Consider the following 6,230-nt stretch of genomic DNA (forward strand, 5'->3'; position numbering starts at 1 on the left):
GTTACTATCGACGTAGGCTACAACTTGACGTAAGTTTTGCTACGATTTGACATGTTTTGAAATTAGACTATTGTCAGAATTGAATAGGATTCGTATATGATGTTCTTGTTATGTTAGACATCATAGAATCGAAGTCAGATTGATAAACGGACTGATTATGTAATTGTTATGATTTTTGGAATCGATTTGTCTGAGAATTCATATCAGATATGTGTTGTTATTGAGATTATGATTGGTATCGAAACTGATTAGGAATTCTGGTATTATATCTGTGATGTTCGGACTGACGGAGTTATCGAGATTGTATTGTTATACCGTCGAAACATCAGTTAATTGATATTGATCAGATTCAGTAGTGATTTCGATTATATCGTGATATTGTCGATATGGATTAGATTGTATCTTGATTTGATATCGATCAGCGTATATTTCGATTTGAATATTGATCAGAACATGTATTGAATTGAGTTGTATATTGATATTATATCTGTTCGGTATTGTTATTAACAGATTGAGAATGGACCGAGATAGAGTCGGGACTTCTTCTTCTTCTTCTTCTGAGCGAGAAGATAAAGGTATAAATTAATGTTGAGTTGGGATTGCACAACTCGAGTGAGGTTTGACTCGAGTTTCCCTAAATCACATACTTTACTTTATTGCATTGATATTTGCATTGAGTTGATTGATATACTTGTTCTCTTGAATTATAGATGACAGGTGTTAGACGAGTAATCTTGTGACAGAAGTGCCTGATAGTGGTGGTATCGCCACGGGCACATTGCACGATGTCTCAAGATAGGATATTAGCGATGGAGCTACAGTCCATGAAGGTTAGGTCAGGACACCGGATGTTTGGTTATATCGAGTAAATAGGATTGGAATTCTTCTATTACGGAATTCGATATAGGAACACCATATTTGGTTATATCGAGTAATAGGATCAGAGTTCCTTCTATTACGGAACTCGGTATAGGATCGCCACATCTGGAAACCGGGATCCCTAGGCTAGGATTGAGTGTAGTCTAAAACGTGGAGTCACGAGTCTGAGTGACAATTATATTGATTTATATTTATTAATGTTGATTATGCTCCTGAATATGGTTCATGTTCCTTGCTGTTCCTTATATTGGTACATGTTTAGAATAGGAGTTATTCTTGATATTGAGTATGTTCCTGATATTGGTACATGCTTAGAATAGAATTTATTCTGGATATTAAATTATGTTCCGGATTAGGGTACATGTCTAGAATATGACTTATTCTTGTTATTGATTCATGTCATGATTTTGACATAGGATATGATTTGCTGTCTTATGCTTTTATTTTGTTTATATGATTGCATGTATACATGATTTATACTGGGATATTTATATCTCACCGGAGTTATCCGGCTGTTGTCTTGTTTGTATGTGTGCATGGCAACAGGTGGGCTAGGATCAGGGTCGAGAAGAGAACGAGGCTGGACTAGATAGCGTGGAGATCCGGGCTTTGAAGCAACTTAGGATTCAACACTGATTTGTAGTTGAACCTAGTCGGATTATTGTAGATCATGCAATAGTTGTATGTGATGTTTAATATGTAATTTGAATTTAATTACATTATGTTTCCGCGGTGTAATTTAGAAAAAAATTTTAGACCCTGTTTATTCTAATTGATTAATTAGTCCCAATAACAATTAAGAACTGGATTAGCTTCCGGGTCCCCACAAGATCGTACTAGAAATTTAGACAAAATTTTCATAGAGAATCAATGTCTGGTAAGACGAGGCAATGACGGCATGCAGTGGTGAGAGTTATGCTTGACCAAGAATTATTTCTCAAAGAATATGGGTGGCCGAAAATAATTGTGTAAAAAGAGAATGAAAGTGTCTCGTGTGCAAATTTTACATGTAATGTCATATTTATGAATTTCATGGATGACATAGAATCCCATTAGGATTCATACTAGTATTTTTTTTACCAACTAAGACATTTACTAGTAGGTGTTTGAGTGGGATGCTCCAGCTCAACTGGTCAAAACTTCTACTAGTGGTTTTATCTTACTAGGAATTATCTAGATAATGTGATCTCGTCTACTTGTAGTTGATTATGATATTCTAGTCGAATGACTCAAAATTCATATTGGATGTTTTGACTAATTAGGACACCTAATAGTTAGAGTTTTAGTAGGATACTTTAAGCGTAATCTATCAAACAATCCATAATCATGGTTTCATCATAATCTCGATTGAAGATCAAATATCACCATTGTAACTGAGGTATAAATCTTTTTATAATTACGCAATGTCAAATTTTTCGTAAAACCAATATGTCAAAGTTAAGTGTCCAAAATCAACTTTTCACTGACTCAATTTTGGAACTCTTTCACAAAATTCAGTTAGTTGCACTATTTTCTCAAATTTAGCGGTCATGCTAACTCTCATACCTCCCAAATATGTAATAAACTTATAAATACTTTTATAAGACCTATGTTTGATCTTCATCAAACTTTGTCATCAAATTCAACTCCTTAAATTTTACTATGTTAACGAGAATACAGAATTCAATACTTGTGTGATCTTCAATAGTTCAGGAATTCAGTTAGCCATAGGTTCACAAATCATGTGATTTGCAATAACACGTGTCTCTTATACGAGCTTATTTTTGTTAGCCTTACTCTCTGTATCAGTCTCTTTATCACAATAACATCAGAGCTCATGTATGATTGCACCCATAAAATCATGGTAAAATCTTCTAGTATCATCTCCACATGATTTCCTAGGTATCACGGATAGAGACTGCAAGAATCAACATGTTATGGTTATCATTAAACATGGTCCTTTCAACTTATATATCCCGATGGAATCTGAAAATTTTAGTTTATCGAGGGTTGGATATGAATTCGATAATGATGTGATTTATCTTTGAGAAATCATAGTGGCATCGTGTGTGCAACTAGGAAACCAATTTATCCTCAAACACATTTCTTACTTTGGCCATATATTCCTTGCAGAAAGCATCAGATCACATAGGATATCTATACACGTAGGTCAGCAGTAAATCCCCGATCACAATTCATCGGCTCCCACATATGTCAAAACTACACTCAACCTCATTACCTGATGAATCTCGCAAAGTCGGTAAACAAGTCAAATTACAACAGTAGTACGTAGAGCCTCTATGTTGTGACATGTCAAAGAACTAATTTCGTATAACCATAACAACATAACTATTCACTCGATAAATGGTAACCACTTGAAAAGTTTGAATGACGGTTGTTCGATGATTCATCATATGTGTGGGGACCCGGACGCTTGGGATTTAAATTATCAATTAAGATAAAACAGGGTCTAAAAATTTTTCGTTTTAAGATATAACTGCGGAAGGTAATGGAATCTAAATACTATACATGTCTGTATAAATACATTTCAGCATTAAAGTAAAACAAGCTAATTTCAGGTTCAACTACTAAAGTCCAGTAATAAAACCAAGTCTACTGTAAGTCCGGAATCACCACGCTACACTCGTCTTCTCTCATCATCATCTTGACCCTGATCTAGCCCCACCTATTGTCATGCACACATACAAAACAAGACAACAGCCGGATAACTCCGGTGAGAAATAAATCCCAGTATAAAACATGGTAAACATGTATATACATAAAATAATTCATGAAACATGCTGTCACGAATAAAATCAAAACATTAGATTTCATAAGCTATGAAATCTAATCACAACAAGCATGCACTTCAAATCAGCTAAACATGCATATAAACAATCTAAATCATACAAACATGCTATCATAACTGAAAGTAATAATGATGGGTCCCATGATCTAGGAGCCACATCCATATGAGCATGCAGTCCTAATCAAATCATGTCTAGACTCGACTCAACTATAACTCTAGGGATCCCGGGGTGAATAAGACGTCACTGGCTGTCACCTACTCAACCAATTGTGGTGCTGTACGTCTTATTCCTAGACTTCGGCCTGATCTGTATCCGCATCTACAAAGGGGCGGTGATCTTCCCCAGAGCTGAGATATCGCCGAACGTCTAGAGTCTGCCTGATCTCCAGACTGTCCTATCTTAATGCATGAATATCAATCTATAATCATAGCATAATCATATAAAAACATAACAAGAGTATAGTATGTGATTTAGTGGGCAACTCAACGCGATCTCAATTGAGTTGTTCTTCCCAAATATCACATGAATTATACCTTTGTCTTCCTGATCTGATGAAGACGACGTCTCGAAGTCGAATTTGTCCATATCTGATCTGAAATGACAATAACCAATACACTGTATCAATGTGTAGTTCAAATCACAATCTGTTCTGAACAATACCCAATTCAATACATAATCTGATCAATATCTGAACCAAATACTATCTGATCACATCATCAATATCACAAGATAACAGAAACCAATACTGAATCTGATCAATCTGCACTAACTGATGTTTCAACGGCATAACAATACAGTCTTGTAACCCCGTCAGTCTTAACATCACAATTATAATACCAGAATTCCTAATAAATTTCGGTACAATCTATAACTTCAGTATCTGTACATTGTAAAATGAATAACAGCATAATTCTGATAGCAATCTCAATCAAATCAACTCTACATTTCATAACAATTCCATAAACAATCTGTTTCTAAATCTGACTTCGATTCTACAATATCTACGGTAGCAGAAACACCATATCTGAATCATATGTAATTCTGACAATATCATAAAATCAAATCTTGTCTAAACGTAATAAAACTTACGTCCAATCGTAGCCTGCGTTGATACGAACACAGTATCGAAGTCGGATTTCAATTCAGATATACGGTTCGCACACAAATCGATTTACAAACTCACGAAGGCAAGTATTCCCCAAACCTCTCGATTTTCTCTGAAGAATGAAGAAGATTTCGAGTTTTACGCATATATATATCATGCATGTAACTCGTACGTGTCATTCTCCAAAAATTGCCACAAAACGACTCGCGCATATGCGCGCTCATTCTCGCGCATATGCGCGAGACTCTCGGCCTCGACAATCGCTGCTGGTCCTCGCGCGCATATGCGCGTTATCACATCGCGCATGTGCGCTCCGCCTCGCGCATGTGCACGCACCCCTATCGCGCATGTGCGCGAGACTTTCTGCTCGGCACTAATGATTCTCGCGCATATGCGCCCACTCGCCCGCGCATATGCGCCCATGGTGCTGGGCGCTACGCGCATATGCGCGAAGTCCGTTCGCGCATGTGCGCGCATGGCTCGGCCGCCTCCGCGCATGTGCGCGACTTCATCCGCGCATGTGCGCGAAAGGTGCTGCCCATCTCGTGCTAGACTCGCGCACCTCCACGCGCATGTGCGCCCTCTCACTTCTTGCACACACATTTCACACCTTTATCATGTGTTCTAGTCCGATCCGTTCCGTCTAAAATCATCTCGATTAATTCTATAATTCATTTAAGATTAATCCCCGATTACAGTAATCATATCCAAATCATTTCTGATTACGGTAATTAAATTCTCGGGCATTACATTTCTCCCCCTCTTAGATCTGAGTTCGTCCCCGAACTCATCAACAATCAATCCACCTCTATCCGAAGAAATGTATATCTAGAAGAGTTTAACATTCCAACTCATATCACTAGCCGAATCAATCCTATATTACTGGCTATACAATACCCGTATACGCCAATTGCAATCCATAACTAAGCAATACCACCTGTAGTTGCTATTCTATCTGTTAATTCCAATTAAGGACATATTCCATCTTCGGCTCCAAATACCAATCGTCAGCATCTGACATTGGTTTCTTATATCTATTCCTTCAGATAACTAGTGCTAACATCCAGTATTAGAGTTCTATCACTATCTTCCAATATCTGAACAAGACACTCCGACTACCTGTCAATATGTGAACAATCTGCCAAAGAAACAACTTATGATATAACCTACCATAAGTACCCACTTAATCGTAATCATAGTCTGATATACTCTACTTGAACTCATCATTCTAGTCAATCTGACTATTTCTTTGTCAGGGATCTCTGTCATCTAGTTCTGTTTGTACATCATCTTTACAAACTACTAGATATAGATTGAACAATCTATCAATCATGATCATACCATATCCCAATCTGAAGAAAATGGCGGTAATATCATTACATCAGTCCTAGAAATGTACTTCCATTTCTATTCAGGATTATACTAAGTCGGTAATAATCTTCTGATTCCTAGCTTTC

The sequence above is a fragment of the Primulina eburnea genome, chromosome 9 (genome assembly GCF_022965805.1).
Source record: "Primulina eburnea isolate SZY01 chromosome 9, ASM2296580v1, whole genome shotgun sequence".
NCBI classification, from domain to species: Eukaryota; Viridiplantae; Streptophyta; class Magnoliopsida; order Lamiales; family Gesneriaceae; genus Primulina; species Primulina eburnea.